General features: G+C 45.0%; 1 pseudogene; it reads right to left on the minus strand.

The window, feature by feature from the left end:
- Positions 1 to 1,270: 1,270 nt before the first annotated feature.
- LOC136168795 (pregnancy-associated glycoprotein 2-like) lies at positions 1,271 to 9,991 on the minus strand (annotated as a pseudogene).
- Between the last annotated feature and the right edge of the window lie 13,751 nt (positions 9,992 to 23,742).

A 23,742-nucleotide genomic window follows, 5' to 3' on the forward strand; every position in this document is an offset into this window, starting at 1 on the left:
AGACTCAGGAATTCAAAAAGCCTTCTCACGGCTACTTGCTCCTCCCAGGCACACATACAATCTCCAAGGTGGAATTGTCATCATGAGGGCCACTTTCCAGATGAGGAAACTGAGGTTAAGGGACTTGATCAAGGTCACACGACTCGGGATATGAGGAGTCAAAGTGGAAACTCAGGATATCCGTTCCCAAATTGTATGGTTTTGCTCTGCTCCCACCAGAGATGGAAGGTGGTGATCTGCTACTAATTGTGTAGGGAGAAGCAAGCAATATCCAGACTTAAAATGAAGAAACTAGGGAAAACAACTAGACCATTCAAGTATGACCTAAACAATATCCCTTATGATTTTACAGTGGAGGTGACAAATAGATTCAAGGGATTAAATCTGGTAGACAGGTTGCCTGAAGAACTAATGATGGAGGTTTGTAACATTGTACAGAAGGCAGAGATAAAACCATCCCCAAGAAAAAGAAATGCAAGAAGGCAAAGTGGTTATCTGAGGATGGCTACAAATAGCTGACAAAAGAAGAGAAGTGAAAGCAAACGCAAAAGAGAAAGCTAAAACCAAAGGAATGCAGACGTTCAGAGAACAGCAAGGAGAGATAAGAAAGCCTTCTTAAGTGAACAGTGGCAGAAATAGAGGAAACAATAGGTTGCAAAGACAAAACATCTCTTCAAGAAAATGGGAGATACCATACAAATATGTCATCTGAGGTGGACTAGTCAGAGCTCTCCCTTGAACCCTAAAGTCTCTGAGCTACTTCCCTTATGGGTTAGGTGCCTTCGGGATATAAAACCCTAGGGCAGGGAGCCCTAGTCTCCCTCAGTAGGTGTAGAAGCCTTAAGGAAGAAAGCTGTCAGGCTAAAACAATCAAAGAAGAGAGAGGGGAAAGAGCAAGGGTGAGAGAGAACTGATGACTTCTGATTTTTTGGATCCAGTCCTTGAAATCTTTCTACCTGCTCTGGTTCCTATGTACAGGATCTCCAGTGTTCTTCCAAAAAGTCTCCCCTTTCCTTGAAACCAGCTGCTCCTCTCCGCAGTGGTTCAGACTTGGTTCTAGATCCTGCCTGATTATGATGCACCTTCCAGACCCAAAAAGAGGCACCCATTTGTTTTAGCACCATTAAGAGTGAAACATTTTATTTATTACTGAGAATAGGGTTTGCAGAGCACCAAACACAGTTCACCAGCTTCACTGGAAAGGAGTGCTCTAGTGAAAGCGAGTGTGTGTTAAGAGAGGCCTGATTGGTTCCTGAACCAGTCCAAGCATTTACACTGCCAGAGCCAGGCCAATCCTTTCATTTTTTCGATCAAAAACCGAGAAGTACTGCCTCAGAAAGACGTCACCCAGGAGCCAGTTGTTTGAAGAGGTAGCTTGTTGACCTCCGTGAAATGCACTAAGGCAGGAGCTTTTTTCCTGGGGGAGGTAGAGACACACACCAGTCAGCCTGTGAGCTTACCTGCAACCCCCTCCTCAATATCCAGACCTAGCACACTTCTTGGTTACATTTCCCTCTTTTGGTATGTATCGGGTGATTTTCTCAGCACCTTGGGATATGAGGATTCATCCAAAAACAAAAAGGGCCAAGACGTGTGGTTGTCATATGGCAGGAGTGTGGGGAGGGGAGGGTTGGGAGTTTGGAATGATCAGATGCAAAGTAATATACAGAGGAATGATAAGCCACAAAGTCCTACTTATAGCACAAGGAACTATATTCAATATTTATTGAATAAGTAATGAAAAAGAATATGTATATTTGTATATGTACAGCTAAAGCACTTCTCTGTGCAGCAGAAGTTAATGCAACATCGATCAGCCACACTGCAATACGGTTTTCTAGAAAAGAACAAGAGCGTCCCTGGTTCCCCTGACACTCTCTGTTTCTTTCTTTCTGACTCCTGCTCCTCATTTTCTCTGCAGTAAATGCCTGTTCTTCTCCTGCATCCACAAAACCTGTTCTTTTTTTTTTTTTAATTAACTTTTAATTTTGTTTTGGAGTATAGCTGATTAACAATATTCTGAGTTTCAGGTGGACAGTAAAGGGACTCAGTCATACATGTACATGTATCCTTGTCCCAAAGACAGCCCTTCCATCCAGGCTGCCACCTTACTTTCAGCAGAGTTCCCTGTGTTATACAGTAGCTCCCTGCTGGTTATGCCTGTTAAATATATTCAAAGCAGTGCTCACAACACGTTCTTTAAGATGTCGCTCAGGCTTTCTGAGAAGCATGTTTGGATCGACACTCACCCTTCAGCCAGTCCAGGCTTCGTTGGGTGACTTATTCAGGTCTCTATCCCCACTGGTCGGTTCATAGCCCTCATCACCCCTAATAAGTCCCCAGGGTCCCTTTGCAGAGCACCGTGGGGTTCCGTTTGCATGGAATCCAGGGCAGATTTGCCTAGACCCAAGCAGGCCTCCCTATGAATCAGGGGTTTTAGAATTACTGTAATTCCCTCACTTCCTCAGAGTCATCTTTGAACCCAACAGCCTGCTCTGAACTCCCACAGGGAGCTGACGTGAAGCCTCCACCCTGTGTCAGGGCTGAGCAGTCACTGTGCACCCTTTATTCAACTTAGCATCCAACCACCCCACAGAAGGTTCGGGTAGCCCGACTCACAGAGGGGGAACTGGGAAATAGCAAGGGGAAGTTGCAGTCAAGGTCTAAGGTAGCCATGGAATTTATTGTACCTGGGAAAATTTCAAGAAGGCAAGGGAGACTGTTAGTCATTATGGTCGGACAGCACACAGCACCGCCACCAGCCAAGCCCCCTTGTCACATGTCCTATTTTAGGGATGACTAGAGCTGACTTTCCATGTTCCTGCATGTGAGGGCTCTAGTTGAACTGAAGATCTATGAGGGCGGAAGACCTTAGTGTTCCCCTCTTCTTGTGACTCCCACCATGGCAGCAAGGAGTGATGTCTCCACATTTACTTCAGGAGGACGGATACCCCAGACCATCCTCCACTCTGAAGTGGTTGATTTTGTGGGAGGTGCTGGCCCAGCCACAGGGGCTCAGCGGCATCTGCAATGCTGCGGCTTGGCCTGCAGAGGGTGCCGTCCTCCCAGCAGTAGCCCAGGGTTCCTGCAAACCCCAATTTAGAGAACCAACCCTCAGGGGTGGCCGCTCACCTTGATGATGTAGGCTTGAGGGGGCAGTGGATAGTCGACGCCATTGATGTTGAAGATGACAGGAGGCAGGGTGTTGACTGCATCACATGAAACCACATACTGTTAGAGAGAAGGAGAGAGGTTGGCCCAGAGGATCCTTATTATGTGGGGAGACTGGAAGTGACCCTGTGGCATGACCCTTCACCTCAGAGTCCTTGGGCTTGGCTTTCATGACTTTGTGGATGTTGGTGACCATTTCTTTTGGGCCATAGATCAATGCTGATCTGGTGTCCACAAAGGCCTGACATCCACGAGAACAAGCAACAACTTCCCCGTTCATGGTGGTGCTGAGACAGTAGGACAAAGCGGGCATCAGGGTCATGCAGAAGGCTCCCTCCTTGAGGGAACTGAGCTCCCTCCCTCGCAGCTGCCCCCTCCCTCACAGTGTCCAGAATAGCGCGTGATCTCTTGCCCTGACTTTTCTTTTTCTCTGATCACAGCACCTTTCGTGACATCCTTGAGCAGTACTTGAATACACCAGGCTCTTTTGTACCTTGACACAAGCTGGTCTTCCTTTCTAGAAGAGCACCCTCCCCTTTGACTAGGTAATTTCTCCACATCTTCCAGATTCCAGCTTAACTGTCATGGTTTCAAGGAAGTCTTTCCCCCAGTGTGTATCAGTCTCCTTTCTTGGTCACTCTCTGTAGACCCTTGCTCATGTCTAGCGTGTACCAAACTGACAATTCACTATGTGTGTGTGTCATTTCTTGCAATTTGCCTTCTTAGATGTGAGGGCGAGTTTTATTCTCATCGCGTCCCTAAAGTGCCTGGCACACAGTTGATGCACAATTCTTGTTTGTGAAATGAATGAAAGAAGACTGTGAAAATAATGAATGGAGACCAACCAGAGAGGTATATCTGATGTCTCACCAATAATGGGTCAAACACACAGTGAAGATGGAGGTTCCTGTGGCAGGAGATTCTCATAGAGGTGGGAGAGACCGGCTGCCCTGGGAGAGGGTGTCTCTGAGCAGCACCCCTTCCCTGGGCTCAGACACTGAGACCCCGATCAGCCAATACCTGACTAGACACAGAACCTCAAAGGACAGGTAAGATTTTATCTGAGGCCCTCTTGTTCTCGAGCCACTCCTTTATCCCACCTTCCCAATTCTCTCAGTTATAGCCCCTGTCCCACCGTGTGCCCTGGGACATGGCGTGTCTCTTTTTATGAGTGGTTTTCAGGTCCCAAGACTGTGGCCATCCTCTCTTTACTGCTGGCTAGCTTCTCCCTAAGGAGACCAGTTTTCCCCATTTCTTCAGGACTCTCCCTGTTTTTAAACTGACATTTCTCTGTAATGAGAACTTCCTTGGCCCATATATCCCTGGAGAGTTGGTCATCTTATCACAGCTCTGTTCAGGCTGAGGAAATTCTTCCTGATCCTGTTTTCCCTACACTGTAAAGTCCTATAACCATGCTCCCCACCTCACACTCAGGGGTGCCTTCCTCCCGCAGCTGCACAGGCCTCTCTGGACCCTGTGAGGGACCCTGTTCTGAGCCCTGGTCAGGAGGCCTGGGGCGATTACAAACCCATGTGTGGTTTGTGTATCTATGTGTTTCTGTGTTTGTTTACGTGTGTGTTAATGCGTGGCTCTGTGTGTACTTGTGTCTCTAGCTGGGTATGTAAGTTTATCTGTGCCTGCCTGTGTCTTTGCATGAGTGTCTGTGTGTCTGTCTGTGTCATTGTGGGTGGTGTGTATGCCTGTTGACTTTGTGTCTGGGAGTGCATTTGTGTGTCTGCATGTGTCTGTGTACAGGTAAGGGATCATCACTTGAGGTGACCTTCAGAAGGAGAGGCTTACCGGTTCATGCTTATCTGCCAGTGGCGCGTATGGGACACTGGTACCCAGTTGAGCTCTCTCTTGTAGTAGCGGTGGTCCACCCCACCAAACATGACCACACTGCCCTCTGTCTTGCTTCTGCAGAGAGAAGGGAGGGGGATCCTTGGAGGACAGTAACAACAGCACTGCCTGGAAACTGTGCTTGTCCACCCATCAAGGCCCTAATAAGATCCCCATCTACATATGCAGAAATCGAGGCTAGGAGTGATTGAGAACCAAACCGAGGTTGGTTGCTGGCTAGTGAGTGGCACAAAGGAGGTTAGAAGCTGCGCCACCTGGCTGGGCTCCACCCACTCAGTGTTCAGATGAGGCCCTGAACCTCCTGTGACTTGAGTGCTCAGAAATACCCTCAGAGGACCGTGTGCCGAAGGGCTTTGGCTTTCCCCTTGTCCAGCCTGTAGTTTTTCAGAAACATCAAGGCCTGAAGCACTAAGGGTGTGGCTTCAAGTCACACAGAGTTGGCTTCACTGGCCTGTGACCTCTGCTGTCCTTTGGGCCCCACACTCAGCAGGGCCCCCACCTCTGCTCTCGTTGTCTTGAAATTCCCAATACTTGTTTGAACAAGTGGAGTCCCACACTTTTGGTTTGGATCCCACGCTTTCTTTTTGCACTGGCTCCTGCAAATTGTGTGGCTGGTCCTGGGTGCTCAGTGAAATGTTAGTGAGGAAGGAAAGATTTCCACCATCCCTCTCTTTCCTTCCATGTCAAATTCATCAGCATATCCTGTTGCCTTTTCTTCCAACTCGTATCCTGACACCTTGCATTTGTCTTCCTTTTCACTCAAGCCCTACACCAAGCCCTGGCTCTTCCACCCAGGAGCATGGTTGTGTTCCAATAAAACCTTGTTTATAAAAGCCAGTGGTGAAGCCAGGTGGGGCCCTGGGGCCATAGTTATCCTGGATTAGTCTATCTCTCAGGATATTTCTGTATCAATTGTTGCATCATTTTCATACAACTGAAAGGATCTGACAACTAATTTGGAGAGAGGGATTGTCCAGCTCAGACTTACTTGCTCAAGTAGAAGGCAAAGATCGGCTCCGAAAAGGCACCTTGGGACCACAAGTTGTCAAAGATGGGCCTGGCACCTGTGAGGCTGATGGAGGGGAAGGCCAAGCCCAGGACGCCATCAAAGGGCATACCATCAAACCCGAATTCCTCCACGCTTAGGCCAAACGACTGATTAAGGCTAACGAAGTTCCCGATCTGTGGGCGAGAAGAGTGTTCCCACATAAAAGTTTGTTAAGTGGGTCTAGGCTTGGGTTGAGTAAGAAATGCCATTAGCTCTGCAGAGAAGAACTGAGAACGTTCGGTGTCCTTGGTAGACCTCAGATGGTTAGAGCGAGCAGGGAGGGGAATTTGGTTTCCATTTATGTGGGTCCGTGGATTTTAAAACTTCTGCCCCTCTCAAAAACACCTTCTGAGTGAGTCAAATTGGCCTCAAGGCTTCTGTACTGGTGGGACAGCCAAAGTCAGGCCAAGACCCAATGGTGCCCCCTTGTGGACAAAATGAGCAAAGAGCAAGAGAGCATTCTCTGGCGTCTCTATGAACTGATGACAGAAATGGACTGGATTGATGGTAACATATTTTGGATTTTGCATCTGGCCAGAAATACAGAAGTCCATTATATAGTGTTTCTGGCCGGATTCTTAAGAAATTCCTGCCTGGGAAATACCCTTTTGGGGGTATCTGTGTGTTTGTGTGAGTGTGTATGAGAGAGACAGAATAAGAGAGAGAGGCGAACTACTCAGGTACTTTGGGGAAGGAAGGCCATAGGTTTTATCATACTCCCAACAGCCCCATACTTTGAGAACACACTTATCAGGACCCCCTACATCTCTGGCCTCCTGCTTACTCAACTGGATATCTGAAATTCCTGACCTCACCCAGGGTCCCCGATCAGTTTTTCCCTTTCCCCAAATACCCACCACCAGCTTCGGTCCTGACAAGCCAGCCTAGCTCCACTGCTTACCACAGGTGTGACCTCAACAAGGCTCTTACTGTCTGCACCTCAGTTTCCTCATCTGTATCATTAGCTAATCAATGCATCTGCTGTGTGGGGTGGTTGCAGCTTTAAGCAAGTTATTACCACGGCAGTGCCCGGCACATTCTGAGAATATAAAAGCCGGTGCTTTCTCTCCCCCTCTTCTGGTTCCCAGCAAAATGAGCCCTGAGCTGCTCATGGGCAGAGGAGCTGCAAGTCCACAGCCCAAGCCACTCTCTGGGTTAGCTAATCCATTTGTTTGTGTGTCACTATGGAGACGTCTCCCCAGGGACAGGATCCTGTGGGTAAGATGGCCAATGTCTATGGGAGTTAGGGTAGGACGGTCCTACCAGCTGGTCCTGTGTCTGTTTTGTAAGCAGCGGTCCCTCCATAGTCAGTCCTGACTCAGCTTTTGTTTCCACATTACCCGAGCGGTGTCAGAGCCAAGAAATCCCTGAATTAGCCCAGGTCCATAGACGATGCTGACAGGCTGGCCTGCTTCCCTTTAGCTGGAAGAATTTTGAGGATTGAAGGTGTTGTGTGTTTCTGCAGACACAAGAGATGAGTGTCAGTCAGGTGCCAAGGGTGGAGAAGGGAGAGATAGGGTAAGGAATAGGTGGGTGGGTTGGGGGGTGTTTGTACTCACTACAGGCTGGACTTTGACAAGTGATGGAGGGCACCCACAAGTCAGCTGAGCCTGTGTCAAAAATGACCTGGATGTCCTGAGGGGGTGTTCCAATGGTGATGTTCCCCTCATAGGCAATCTATGGGGACCAGGAGGGGTGGGTTAGTGCAGATCTGGCTCCCCTCGATTCCCCCACTGCTGCCTCCCTCTGGGTGTCACATGTCTCCTGAGATCACTTTCCAACCACCATGCAGCTCACAGCCTTTGTTCTCAGAGGATTGATATTTATCTCTGCGCTACACAGTATCTGGGACATTCTCTCTATGACCAGGGGTTGAAAAAGTAGCTCCTGCATTCGAAGCCCAGAGTCATAAGCACTGGACCTCCAGGGAAGTCCTGGTGCCTTCATTTGAGAAGCTCTCTAGTCTCTTCAAACCCAGCCTGAGCATCTCCTTCCCCAGGAGGTCCTCCTTGATCAATCCCAGCCACTCCCTCCAAACTCAGACCACATCCAATCAACACCACACAGGTGACCCTTTCATTTGACATATATTTACTCTTTGCCTTTCTCTCAGGCTAGCCTGCAAAATCTTGAAGACAACATATGCCCATTTTTTAATCTAATAAGAATAACCACATTGTCAGATTCTTATGCCTTACATGGATTAGGTATTCAGTGACTTTTTACTGCTGTGATTCTTGCATCTGTGGAAGCTGAATTCTTTTGCCTGGGGATTCACTCTTGCTTTGCAGTTGGCTTTATCCGTTGACCAGAGATGGCTCACCCTTCATCTGCAACTGAATGGCTCACTTATTTCAGAAGGAACAATCTCCCTCAGACTAACGACACATCTTTGACACAGAAGTGAATGTTTACCTGCCACCTGGTCATTGCTGGGCCAGTCACCACAGACCAAGAGTTGAGGATGAGAATGCCTTCTCCTCTGGAGTGGGGTCCCTGTTGCCCAGTGTTTCTGCCTCCTGCAGGAGCCCCAGCCCCAACTTCCCCCCTGCCACCGCCAGAAGAGGTAGCAGTGCCAGCCCAGAGCACCAGGGGGCGATGAGGAGAACCATCCTCCCAACAAACTCACATCCAGAAAGTTCCTCAGGGGGTGAGTGGCTATGTTGGTGTCTCTCTTGGACAGTCTGTAAGCTTGTTCCTCCAGGAAATTGTTCAGTAAGTTTTTTTCCCTCAGGGTTTCTCGCAAGGTCTTCACTTTCCTCAGAGGCAAACTTTCACCGAGGATTAGGAAAGAAACAAAGGAGAAGATACGATTAGCTGTCCGTGTTAAGGTATAACTGTCATTGTAAAGGCACTCTGGATTTTCCAGCGTTTTAATGAGTGTCACCTTATTATTGGAATGCCATCCAAATGCCATTTCAAAGATGTAGGTTTGAATACAGGTTGTGTTGTGTAACATTGTGTAAGACCATTTGGACTCTCAGCTTACTCCTGGGCAAAAGGGTGGAATGTAATGATTACCACCCTCCAGATGGAAAATTTAGGAGATAAGTGAAGTGAGGGATATAATGTACCTGATGTATACTAAATGTCAACAATGACAGCCATTAGTATTACTATTGCCATCCCACTGTATCCTTCTCAAGGAAGCTCAGGGAGGAAGGTTCTAGAAGAGGATTATTATCCTATTTTTACGGTGAAGGAATCTGAGATTTCCGGAGTTTGTCACTTGGCTGTGGTCACACTGCTTGTCAGATGTTCAACAGCGTAGAATTAGCTCTCCCAATCTTTCTCCAAGTAGAAACAGAACAGAGGGTTAAGAGAAGAATCCAGGAGCTAGGAAACAATTTAGAGAAATTAAGAGGCTAAAGAAGCAAGGATGAGTCAAAATCAAAAAACTAAAACAAGTGAAAACAACACGGAGAGATCTGCACTCACAGAGACTTCCAAAGAGATGGAGAGATAAGTGAGAGAGACACAGAGATGCAGACATAGACATATACACCGAAGCAGAGAGAGAACAGAGAGGACATGTTGAATAAAATGTAGAAAAGTGCTATTCCACAGGACCATACCTACATATGAACTAGCTGTGCACTGAAAAATTCCAAGGAGTTACATTTTCAACAGGTCACAACATACCTGGACCCCAAGAGTTGTGCAACCATGCAAATCTACACCAAGACCCTGGGACCCACAGTTCCTATAGCATGGTAGTTGTCAATTAAGTAAGAAATGAACTTTAACACTGTCAGAGAAATAGTCCTTTCCCTTCTAATCCTGATGGGTGGAAGTATAATCAGACAAAAAGAAAAATCCCAGAAAGGAAAATGATGCGACTTACAGTCTCCATACTTACATGACTATGCACTCTGAGAGGGCCACCAGCCTGAGGAGCACAAGCCACTTCATGCTTCTTTTCTGGCTCCAAGTACTCAGGGAAGTTTGGGTTCTTAGCATGTAGTGGTGACCAGGTGCTCCTTGTTATATAAGCTCTGTCCTGCCATAATTGCCCCCTTTAGGCCCAAAATGGATTTGATAAAAATACACAGCTCTCAGTAAAATCTTACCTCCATCAGTGTCCTTGGTGAATGGACTTTGAAGGTTCTCAGAATACAGAGAATTATACTGTAATCTCTTCCTTGTCACTTGCCTGAAAAACCAAACTGATCTGCATGGACATCTAAGAGCAGGGAAAACTTGCCAACTTGGAGAAAAAACTGCTAAGAACACCATAAAAATGAATATTAGGGGCCATGCTACCATTCTTCATCTCACGTGGTCTTCCTAGCCACTTCATGAGGTGTGGTTTGTGGTCCTCAATTGAAAAGGAGATTGCTAGGAGGACAAGCTATCAAAAGGCAAAGTGAAGACTTCAGGGACACCCCAGGGACATACAACTGGCCTTAGGTAGTGGGTCTAATGGCAGAGAGCAGGGGCACCTGTGATGCCAGTCTGCATCAAAGATTTATGGCAGAGTTGTACTTCAATTGCATGGTTTCAGTATTGGAAGAAATGTCATATGCATCCACAAGATATTTTATATCATCCAACAAATGTACAAGGAAGAACTGTGTGCTGGGTTCTGAGTTAGAGGCTTCAAAGTCAAAGTTGATCAAGACAAAAGTATTCTTTATCTTCCTCAAGCTAGCAGTCTAGTTCTCACAAACTCATGGCCCCAGAAGCAAGAGAAATGATAGTAGGACTAGTGGCCATGCTGGACCCTGGGCAGCACAGGCCTGACCACTGGGAGCAGCCTTTCCTCCACTTCAACCATGCTGAAAAGCAGGCCAGTTGGCCATGTTTTCAAGAGAATCAGAAGGTCGGATATTTATGTACAATCTACTGATTTCAATGTTAGCAACTAATTCTCGCCCCACCTCCACCCCCGGAAGGATATAGCGGAACATAACCCTCACAATGGTGTGCTGAGTTCAGCCTTCATTCCATGCAGGTTTTATTATTGGCCTAGAGGTGGGAATGCAGTTGGGATGGAGAGGGATTTAATTCAAGTTAGGTGATTTAAAAAGAGACTGTATGCACACTAAACATGTTAGTTTTTTGGGGCCCCAAGCGATAATGACCAAGGAGCAGCACCGCCCCGCCAGGGTCCGTCTCACTCTGACCCAGTGACTGGACCCCGCGTGCGTGTCGATCCCGCCCGCCCTGAAGTCTCACAGCGAATCCGGCAGCCCCGGCCCGGCCCAGCCCGGCGCCCGGCATCTCGTGAACACTAACGAGGCCGTGGTTCGGAGTCACCCCGCACAGCGGCCAAGCCCCAGCCCGGGAAAGCCCGCATCTTGCGGCCGCACCTGCCTCCTGTCATGACCTCAGGAAATAAATTTCCTTGACTTTATAAAAATAAATAAATAAATAAAATAAACATGTTAGTTTTCTTTCTATTTACAAAGAAAGATCACTGGGGACATATAAACTGACAAATTTAACTGCTGAAGATAAATAGATATTTTTCTGATAAAATTTCCCAGTAGGGTATATACAGTGAAAAACTTTGTCTGTCAAAACAAACATACAAAAAAATAATTTTGAAATGTCTTACCAACCAAAGAAGACAAAACTGTTGCAGCCAAGGTAAAGATGATCATATTTTATGACTCCTTCCAGGACTCCCAGGGCCTATTCTTGCATAATACCTATTCAGCACTGTCCCATGGGTAAAACAGGAACCTCTCCTGGTCACCAGGTGTTGTATAGATGGGGCAGTGTGTCTTAACCCTCATTTTTGCACATTGTTTAAACTCAGTTTTGGTGGTTAAATCCCAGCAGAGGGAATATGACATCATCTGACAAATGACATACATATATACCCTTTGAACTGTGGTGTTGGAGAAGACTCTTGAGAGTCCTTTGGACTGCATGGAGATCAAGCCAGTCAATCCTAAAGGAAACCCATCATGAATATTCATTGGAAGGACTGATGCTGAAGCTGAAGCTTCAATACTGTGGCCACCTGTTGGGAAGAATGGGCTCATTGGAAAATACCTTGATGCTGGAAAAGATTGAAGGCAGGAGGAGAAGGGGATGACAGAGAATGAGATGGTTGGATGGCATCACCAACCACTGATTAATGGACATGAGTGAGTGAGCTCTGTGAGCTAGTGATGGACAGGGAAGCCTTGCATGCTGCAGGCCATGGGGTCACAAAAGTTGTACATGACTGGGGAACTGAACTGAACTTGCCTTTGAACTCAGCAACTCTACATCTAGGGATGTATCCAAAGGATACACTGGTGAAGATAGAAAAAGCTGTGTGAACAAACTATCTACTGCATATTGTTTTTAAAAGTAAAATATCATCAAGGTACCAGAAATGACCATCCACAGGGAAATGTGGAATAAGGCACAAGGCATCTCAACAACTGGGTATAATGTAGATGGAGGGAGGAGTGGAATGGGTGACTTCTTCAGAGTGCACTGTTTATTTAGTTTTTAAAAGAAGAGAGTTCAAAAAGGTTCTTATAGTTTGTTTCTTCCATATACACATATATGTCTATTTTCATTTAGAACGAGTAGGAAAATTAGCCAAAAACTACTAAAATGTAACTTATGGGTGAGGGACAGGGGAGTGAGATTTTTCGTGTTTTATACTTTGATATCCAATGATGCAAATGTGTTACCAAATCAAGAAATAGATAATCACATCAGTTAAATTGAGGACAAAGCCTAATAAGTATAATCGTATCAGGTTATCGTGATCAGGTTATCGTATCGTGCAGGTGACTAGCTGCACATAACAAACATTACTTAAGTGGCTTTAAAACTCAGAATTATGACTCTACGTTCAGAGTGGAATACCTTCTAAGGACAAATAAAATTACTGCCCATCTAAAACAAAACCAAAGAAAACCAAAAGAAAAAAAGGAAAGTAATCTGAAACTATATACGACAACTTATTGTTGCTGATATTGCTTCTATTATTGTGACAGCATCATATGTATGTTATAAGTTAAAGCAAGTCAATAATTACAGCTAATGTTCTGAAGTAAGACTTTCAGTGGTTAGAGAAAAGAGGTTCACACATAACATAAAGAAGCTTAATTAAAACCCTGCTGTCTTAAATTTTGAACTGAAATCATAAGTGCCGGGAGCCAGCACACGAGACCCCACCCATGACAAGGTCATGAGGAGAAGACCTGACAAGCAAGGTAGATCAGGACTTCAGGGATTTCAAAAAGCTGCCCCGGCACTCACCTTAAAGATGATCTCTCTCTTTCTGATGCTTGCTATATTAGACTACTCCCTGATTTCTGTGACACAGGTAGAAGGCCTTCCCAATCTCTTTCCAAACAGAATCAACTTAGAACTTTAGTTAATATGTCTCCCAGATGGTGGTATCCTATAAGATTATCCAGGATGAAAGGAGTGTTTCAATTTAGACTCCTTTGCTGGTATTCTAGCCTGCTTGGCTAAATGCATACTAATGCACATGACTGCTCACAACACCTTAATCATAAATAGCATAAAGAACCTGATCACACAAAAGGCCCTAATAGGCACAGAGCCCTTCGGGGGTGAGGAAACCTGATTAGAAAACACAAAAATATTATTCTAAAAGTGGTTATAGTTAAAGATTTAGAAAAAAGAGTTTATTTTTTTTTCTTTTTTTTTTTTTTAGTTTTATTTAGTTATTTTTTTTTCCAGTGGGTTTTGTCATACATTGATATGAATCAACCATAGAGTTACACGTATTCCCCATCCCGATCCCCCCTCCCACCTCCCTTTCCACCCGATTCCTCTGGGTCTTCCCAGTGCACCAGGCCTGAGCACTTGACTCATGCATTCCACCTGGGCTGGTAATCTGTTTCACCATAGATAATATACATGCTGTTCTTTCGAAACATCCCACCCTCGCCTTCTCCCACAGAGCCCAAAAGTCTGTTCTGTACATCTGTGTCTCTTTTTCTGTTTTGCATATAGGGTTATCGTTACCATCTTTCTAAATTCCATATATATGTGTTAGTATGCTGTAATGTTCTTTATCTTTCTGGCTGACTTCACTCTGTATAATGGGCTCCAGTTTCATCCATCTCATTAGAACTGATTCAAATGAATTCTTTTTAACAGCTGAGTAATATTCCACGGTGTATATGTACCACAGCTTCCTTATCCATTCGTCTGCTGATGGGCATCTAGGTTGCTTCCATGTCCTGGCTATTATAAACAGTGCTGCGATGAACATTGGGGTGCATGTGTCTCTTTCAGATCTGGTTTCCTCGGTGTGTATGCCCAGAAGTGGTATTGCTGGGTCATATGGCAGTTCTATTTCCAGTTTGTTAAGAAATCTCCACACTCTTTTCCATAGTGGCTGTACTAGTTTGCATTCCCACCAACAGTGTAAGAGGGTTCCCTTTTCTAAGAGTTTAGAATTGTTAATTTTAACCAGGAATGCTAAACAGGCCTGCCTCACCGGAGCTGCAGAGTCTTTGTGTGGTAAACCTTTTAGATAAATTTAACTGATAACTTCTTCAAAAGGACTGACCTCTGTGTTCAACAAAGAATAGATTACGGAAAAGCTTTGCATTCACCTAGGTCATAAAATGTCAGTAGGCCCCAAGGCCAGAAGATAATGTACAAGACTCTCACAAGCAAAGGCTGGATGCATGAGACAAGTGCTAGGGCCTGGTGCACTGGGAAGACCCAGAGGAATCCAGTGGAGAGGGAGGTGGGAGGGGGGATTGGAATGGGGAATACATGTAACTCCATGGCTGATTCATGTCAATGTATGACAAAAACCACTACAATATTGTAAAGTAATTAGCCTCCAACTAATAAAAATAAATTAAAAAAAAAGAAGTATGCAGAAAACACCCTGGTTTTGGGAAGGACAAGCTGATATAATATTAAACTATCTTCCCCTTAAAAGTGTACTAACTTAGAATATAAAAGCTACGGTAAAAAATAAAGATTTGCCAGACTCTGCTGCACACCCTGAGTCTGGTCTCTCTCTGTTTCTCTCACTCTCTCTCTCTCTCTCTCTCTCTCTCTCTTGCCAACACCATTCATCCTGAGGGTACCCCTGGATCCTGCTGAGGCTGGACCCTGGACATAAGTTTGTACCAACTGATTATATTTCTTTTTATTTTTGTTAAGAAATATCTCTACTTCCTGCTCTGACCACTGTAAAGTCTAAAAACAATGACAACTTGATAACAGTGACTATCCTGAGGTCTAACAGGTAGCCTCTAAATGCATTTGCCACCAGACAATCCACGGATTCTTAACGAGACGTGCAATTTCAGGACTGGATAAAGAAATGCACCAAATTATCTTGGGAATCTTGAAGGACTAGAAAGTTGAGGGACTTCAAAGACCAGTGGGGCCTGGACAGAAAACTTAGGAATTCATATGGAGAGGCCAGAAGTGGGATAATTTTAGCATAAATGGCAATCGATTGAGATAAATTAAATGTATAAATGTCAGAAATTTCAAATGGCAATGTTGTTGTTCAGTTGCCCAGTCATGTCCAACTCTCTGTGACCCCATGAACTGCAGCACGCCAGGCTTCCCTGTCCCGCACCATCTCCTAGAGTTTGTCACAGTTCATGCCCACTGCACTGGTGGTGCCATCCAGCCCTCTCACCCCCTGACTCTTTCTTCTCCTTCTGCCATCAATATTTCCCAGCATCAGGGACTATTCCAATGAGTCAGTCTTTGACACAGGTGACCAAAATACTGGAGATTCAACTTCAGCCTCATTCCTTCCAATGAATATTCAGGGATGATTTCGCTTAGGATTGACTGACTTGATCTCCTTGCTGTCCAAGGGACTCTCAGTATTCTTTTTCAGCATCACAGCACAAAGTCATCAGTTCTTTGACACTCTGCTTTCCTTACGGTCCTGCTCTCACAACCATATGTAGCCAGTGGGAAAACCATAGCCTTGACGATATGGACCTTTGTCAGCAGAGTGATGTCTCTGCTTTTCAACACACTGTTTATGTTTGTTATAGCTTTCCTGGCAAGAACCAATCGTCTTCTGATTTCATAGTTTCAGTCACCATCCACAGTGCTTTTAGAGGCTAAGATGAGGAAATCTGTCACTGCTTCCACCTTTTCCCTTCTATTTGCCATGAAGTAACAGGGGTAGACCCCATGACCTTAGTTTTTTAATATTTAGTTTTAAGCTGGCCAAACGTGTCCAAATGTTAATAGATAACATCTAGTTTGTCACTGTGACAGACTACTAGGGCACCAACTCACCATTCTGAGCACTGAGAAAGGAAAATTATCATCAATATTGAAGCTGTTTTTGTATCTATGAAGCACATTTCATGTAACTACAAACAGTAAAAGGAATCTTATTTTTATTGGAGAATTTCAGGAATTAAATTCAAAGGAGTGATAAAAACAGGAAAGCACTATTTTGAAACATTCTCATGAAGTGGTTCTAGGCAAAGGTCTACGATGGATGCTGAAACCATAAGTGAAATGTAGAAGGGGATGTTCAAAATGGATTCCTGAGTTTGGCACCATCATAACTCACTGCATTCAAACATCTACCAAAGTGAGGCAACAGGAAAATAGGAACCTCTTGAAGTAGTATCATAAGAGATATATATCTGCATATGAAATATTCCAATAAAATTTTTTGAGCTCAAATACAGATCAGACATCCTGGAGTGTGAAGTCAAGTGGGCCTTAGGAAGTATCACTATGAACAAAGATAATGGAGATAATGGAATCCCAGCTGAGTTGTTTCAAATCCTAAAAGATGATGCTATAAAAGTTCTGCACTCAATATGCCAGCAAATTTGGAAAACTCAGCAGTGGCTACAGGACTGGAAAAGTCAGTTTTCATTCCAGTCCCAAAGAAAGGCACTGCCAAAGAATCTCCAAACTATTGCACAATTGCTCATTTCACATGGTAGCAAAGTAATGATCAAAATTTTCCAAGCTAGGCCTCAACAGTACATGAACCAAGAAATTCCAGGTGTTCAATCTGGATCTAGAAAAGGCAGAGGAACCAGATATCCAATTACCAACATCCGTTGGATCATAGAAAAAGCAAGAGAATTCTGGAAAAATACCCACTTCTTCTTCACTGACTACATTAACCTTTTAACTTGTGTATCACAACAAATAGGAAAATTCTTAGCAAAATGGGAATAATAGACCTATTTATCTGCCCCTGAAAAACCTATGCAGGTCAAGCAATAGTTACAGTTGGATGTGGAACAATGGGCTGGTTCCAAATAGGAAAGGAATACATCAAGGCTGTATATTGTCACCCTGTTTATTTAACTTATATGCAGAGTACAACACAATATGCTGGGCTGGATGAAGAACAAGAAATATCAGTAACCTCAGATATGCAGATGACACCACCCTTATGGCAGAAAGTGAAGAGGAGTTAAAAAGCCTCTTGATGAAAGTGAAAGATGAAAGTGAAAAAGTTGGCTTAAAGCTCAACATTCAGAAAACTAAGATCATGGCATCTGGTCTCATCACTTCATGGGAAATAGATGGGGAAACAGTGGAAACAGTGTCAGACTTTAGTTTTTTGGGCTCCAAAATCACTGCAGGTGGTGATTGCAGCCATGAAATTAAAAGACGCTTACTCCTTGGAAGGAAAGTTATGACCAACCTAGATAGCATATTAAAAAGCAGAGACATTACTTTGCCAACAAAGGTCAAGGCTATGGTTTTTCCAGTGGTCATGTATGGATGTGAGAGTTGGACTGTGAAGAAAGCTGAGCGCCAAAAATTTGATGCTTTTGAAGTGTGGTGTTGGAGAAGACTCCTGAGAGTCCCTTGGATGGCAAGGAGATCCAACCAGTCCATCCTAAAGGAGATCAGTCCTGGGTGTTCATTGGAAGGACTGATGCTGAAGCTGAAACTCCAATACTTTGGCCACCTGATGCATAGAGTTGACTCATTGGAAAAGACCCTGATGCTGGGAGGGGATTGAGGGCAGGAGGAGAAGGGGATGGCAGAGGATGAGATGGCTGGATGGCATCACCGACTTGATGTACATGAGTTTGAGTAAACTCCAGGAGTTGGTGATGGATAGAGAGGCCTAGTGTGCTGCGATTCATGGGGTCGCAAAGAGTCGGACACGACTAAGCGACTGAACTGAAACTGAACTGAAGTTGTCATGGGGTTTGGATGGTGGGGCCCCCATGATGAGATTAGCCTCTACCTCTTTTTCTCTCTTCTCCCTTTCCCTCCCTCCCCTCCCACACCACATGTGAGAACATAGCAAGAAGAGAACTGATGCAAGTCAAGAATGTCTTCACCAGGAACCCACTGTCCACCACCTTGATCTTGCATAGTCTCCAGTCTATGACATCCTATGCGACCAAGAGTAGCTTTGTAGTTATTGATGCTGAATGATGGGATACAGGGTTCATGACACGATTCTTTCTTGTATTTGGCATGTTTGAAACCATTTTGTAAGAAGAAATTTACAAAATGTCCATTTTCTCCCCTTTATTTTTATTAGTTGGAGGCTAATTACACTATTATAGTGGTTTTTGCCACACATTGACATGAATCAGCCATGGATTTACATGTTTTCCCCATCCTGAACCCCCCTCCCCCTTCCCTCCCCATCCCATCCCTATGGGTCATCCCAGTGCACCAGCCCTGAGCACTTGTCTCATGCATCCAACCTGGACTGGCGATCTGTTTCACACTTGATAATATACGTGTTTCAATGCTATTCTCTCAGATCATCTGACCCTTGCCTTCTCCCATAGAGCCCAAAAGTCTGTTTTGAAGTTTCTGTCTTTAGTGATACACTGTGGAACTCAAGATAGCAGATTCAGGCAGGCCCCCAGTGACAGAGTGTTTGGAGATACACATGCTCATTATTCCAGCTCTTCTCCTGTCATCTGAAAACTGTCCACCACACCCAACAACTCTACCCCCACCACTATCTGCATCTCTACTCCCCTGCTAAGCTGATTAATCATCCAGCTGGAGATCTTGATGATTCAGGACAGTGTCTGGAGAAAGAAGGAATGTGGTCATTATTAGAAAGAATTAACTGGACCGCCCCCTCCCTGGTTTTCTCTTCTTTAGTGCTATCTGCAGGTGATAGGCAGGGCCTGGGTGGGGAGGAAGCCAAAGTGGGGCTGCGGGGATAGATTGAAAGGAAGGGTAGAGGAGTTCACAACCTAGTCACCAAAAGGTGGTTAGGTTGCTCAGGACGTATGAAGGAAGAAGCACTGAGAAAAGAATGGTTCCTACCAAAGGGCAAGACCTACCTGGGTCTTCTGGTTAAACTTGCTAGAGGACACTTCCTTCCTGCTGGAATTCCTGCTCCAGACATGGAGGGGATAGAACTGTACTCACTGCTAGTGAGTCACAGGGAAAGTGCCAGCTTTCCCCAGAGGATCTTTGATTCCACTCTAACTGTGGGCATCATCCCAAGCCAGATAGCAACATGGCAGGTCATGCAAAAGATGACCTATTCAAAAAAGTATTTAAAATACTATGAAATTTATCCAAGAATCTTCTTGCATCTTGTGTCCAGAATTCTTTTAGGAGAGCTGATTCATCAGCCTAAGGTAGGTTTCTGCTGAAATCTACAGCCTTCCCATTTGATAACTTCTGGCGTATAACTACCTGATCTCAACCCACAGAAACCAAGTGGCAGAAAATTCCAGGGGACAAGGCCTCAAGGTCCTCCGTGTCACAGCAGCTGTGTCCAAGTGGCCTACCACTCCTTGTTCTGAGACCAGGATCCATGGACATCACCAGGCAGTCATGGCCCCCTTCTTACCAGATGCAGCCTCAGCATCCTCAGTGACATGCACCTCTGAGCCACTTGTCCATTGATTGACATTGAACTTCAGTCTGGAGCAAGTGTTCTGGAGCAAGTCCAGTCTCCCTCATTCAAGAGGTGGGAAAACAAACCCTGGGGTGTATGACTCACTCTAAGGCTGCAGGTGGGATTGGGAAGTACTGGGACCCAGGTCCTCTGGTTCTCAGGCTGGGAGAGCTCCAGGAAGTGAAATGTCATCAATTGCATCTACTGCTGCACAGCTCTCAGAGGTCTGCAGGCACCAGAGTGAAAGTTCCTTTTCCCTTGACCCACAAATCTGGCTCTAATTCTATCAGCAGACCTGCCTTCTTGTAGCAGCAGGAAAGCAATACTTGGAGCTGGTTCCGTTGGGTTCCAGGCACAGTGGGGGCAGCCCCAGCTGGAGTAGCCCCTGGAGGCCATCATGCAGGTGGTGCCTGACTCACTCCCAGTTCAGCAGCCCCAGAGCTCTGGCTCCTCATTCATACAACACAGACCCTTGGGAAACTTGGTCAAATCGACCTGGGTTCACACCAAGGAACATTTACTTCTCAGACTTCTGGCAACTTAGATGCAGTGTCTGTGCATCCCTCCTTCCTCAGGGAATGCTTGGCTGAGTGAGATTCAGGTGGCTGTGGCTAAACTGGATTTAAGGGATGTGTTCCTTCTTTGATGCTGAAAAAAGACCTTGGAGCTTTGCAGACTTTGAGAAAGGGTGAACCAGTTATGTTCTTTGGAGACTTTGATTTATGGACCTGGTTGGGTAAAAAGAGACACAAAACACAAGGCTGGGCTTTGCTGGGTCAGCTGATTGTGAGTTATGTACCAGTCACCAGGCTTCAGAGTCAGTTGCTAATGTTAGCCACAGGTCACCTTTGGAGAAAGAATAGAGGAAAGAGATTTTTTGGCAGAGAGCAGTGTGGTCAGGGCGCCACAGGATCACACAGGGCAAGATGAGAAAAGAGTGATTCCTTGTTTCTTGACTCTATCAATTCCATGGAATTTCCACCCCTGCGGACAAGCAGGAATACACATAAGAACTATACAAATAAGATGTTCGTTACCCAGATAACCACAAAGGTTCGATCACTCACCTAGCCCCAGACATCCTGGAATGTGAAGTCAATGGGCCTTAGGAAGCATCATTACAAGTAAAGCTAGTGGAGGTGATAGAATTCCAGTTGAGCTACTTCAGATCCTAAAAGATGATGCCATTAAAGTGCTGCACTCAATATGGCAGCAAATTTGGAAAACTCAGCAGTGACTACAGGACTAGAAAACGTCAGTTCCATTCCAGTCCCAATGAAGGGCAATGTGAAAGAATTTCCCTCTCAATTTCACTCATCTCACATGCTAGCAAAGTCATACTAAAAATTCTTCAGGACAATTTGAAAGAAATGCCTTATCAATTTCACTCATCTGATATGCTAGCAAATTAATATTAAAAATTCTCCAAGCTAAGCTTCAACAGTACATGAACTATGAACTTTCAGAAGTTCAAGCTGGATTTAGAAAAGACAGATGAACCAGATATCAAATTGCCAATATCCATTGCATCATAGAAAAAGCAAGAGAATTCCAGAAAAACATCTTCTGCTTTATTGATTGAGCCAAAGCCTTTGACAGTGTTGATCACAACAAACTGGAAAATTCTCCAAGAGGTGGGAATACCAAATCACCTTACCAGCCTCCTGAGAAATCTGTATGCATGTCATGAAACAACAGTTAGAACCAGACATGGAAAAACAGACTGGTTCCAAATCGGGAAAGGAGTACGTCAAGGTTGTATATTGTCACTCTGCTTATTTAGCTTATATGCAGAGTACATCATGTGAAATGCCAGGCTGGATGAAGCACAAGCTGGAATCAAGATCACCAGAGAAATATCAATAACTTCAGATACACAGATGACACCACCCTTATGGCAGAAAGTAAAGAGGAAAAAAAGGCCTCTTGAAGAAAGTGAAAGAGGAGAACAGTAAAGCTGACTTAAAACTCAACATTCAGAAAACTAAGATCATGGCATCTGGTCCCATCACTTCATGGCAAATAGATGGGGAAACAGTGGCAGACTTTATTTTCTTGGGTTCCAAAATCACTGCAGATGGGTACAACAGCCATGAAATTAGAAGACGCTTACTCCTTGAAAGAAAAGCTATGGCCAACCTAGACAACATATTAAAAAGCAGATACATTACATTGCCGACAAAGGTCTGTCTAGTCAAAACTATGGTTTTTCTAGTAATCACATATGAATGTGAGAAATGGACTATAAAAAAGGCTGAGCACTGAAAAATTGATGTTTTTGAACTGTGGTGTTGGAGAAGACTCTTGAGAGTCCCTTGGACTGCAAAGAGACCAACTAGTTATTTCTAAATGTAATCAATCCTGAATATTCATTGGAAGGACTGATGCTGACGCTGAAACTCCAATACTTTGGCCACATGATAGGAATAACCGATTCATTGGAAAAGACCCTGATGCTGGGAAACCTTGAAGGCAGGAGGAGAAGGGGATGACAGAGGATGAGATGGTTGGATAGCATCAGCGACTCGATGGACAAGAGTTTGAGTAGGTTCCCGGAGTTGGTGATGGACAGGCAAGCGTGGAGTGCTGCAGTTCATGGGGTTGCAAAGAGTCGGACACAAATGAGTCACTGAACTGAACTGAGGACACATCATTCAAAGTGCTGAGCTGGATAATCCCAAGCAGGAATCAAGATGGCTGGGGGAAATAACAACACCAGATATGAAGATGTTACCACCCTAATGGCAGAAAGGGAAGAGGAACTAAAGAACCTCTTGATGAGGGTGAAAGAGAAAAGGAAAAAGCTACCTTAAAACTCAACTTTCAAAAAACTAAGATCATGGCACTCAGTTCCATCACTTCATGGCAAATAGATGGAGGAAAAGTGGAAACAGTGGCAGATTTTATTTTCTTGGGCTCCAAAATCACAATGGGCCTTGACCACAGCCATGAAATTAAAAGACACTTGCTCCTTGGAAGTAAAGCTATGACAAACCTGGACAGTGTATTAAAAAGCAGAGACATCACTTGGCTGACAAAAGTCTGTAGTGTCATAGCCATGGCTTTTTCCAGTTGTCTTGTACAGATGTGAGATTATAGAATGGGGAGCATCAAAGAATTGGTGTTTTCCAATAGTGGTGCTGGAGAAGATTCTTGAGAGTCCCTTATAGAGCAAGGAAATGAAACCAGTCAAGCCTAAAGGTAATCAATCTCTGACCCCTGTTTTCCCAGATGAGGCCTCTGCCGAGGGCGTCCAGGTGGGAAGAACCAATGCTTCCACTGCAAAAATGCCTAACCATGGGAGTTCCAACCAAATTGTTTGTAGCGCCACCCCTGGAGGAAGCTCAGAAAGGCTGAAGCCTCTGTGTACCCTGGGTGCCCCGATAAATGAGTTGCATTCTCCCCAGCAGAGTTGGAGGCCACGGAAGGGGCATTTGAGCCCTGCAGGAGGAAGATGGCTCAGGGATCCCAGAGGCCAACACTTGCCAAGTGGGACTGGACAGGACACAGCAGGTATGTGTGGCAGAGAGCTGGTGACTGGGGTGTGGGGACAAAAACAAACTCTTTCAGTATGATGGACTCACACAGAACCCCTGGAGCAGAAGCCCACTGCCAGTGTTCACCTGAGATGGGATGATTAGAATGTTTTCATTACCTCTTATGATTCCTCTGAATGAGGAGGTGGTGTAGTTGGTGGTGGAAGAGTCATAAACTCTTTTTATGGTCTAGACCATCCCCCAGCTACTATCTTTGAGGCTACAACTACCAAGCTCCAGTCACGTGGTTCTGCAGGAAATTGACAATCATGTGTGCTCTTGGGTCAGGGCCACATGACCATGTAAAGCCACTCACAGGACCCCATGACACT

The sequence above is a fragment of the Muntiacus reevesi genome, chromosome 5 (assembly GCF_963930625.1).
Source record: "Muntiacus reevesi chromosome 5, mMunRee1.1, whole genome shotgun sequence".
In the NCBI taxonomy this organism is placed as follows: domain Eukaryota; kingdom Metazoa; phylum Chordata; class Mammalia; order Artiodactyla; family Cervidae; genus Muntiacus; species Muntiacus reevesi.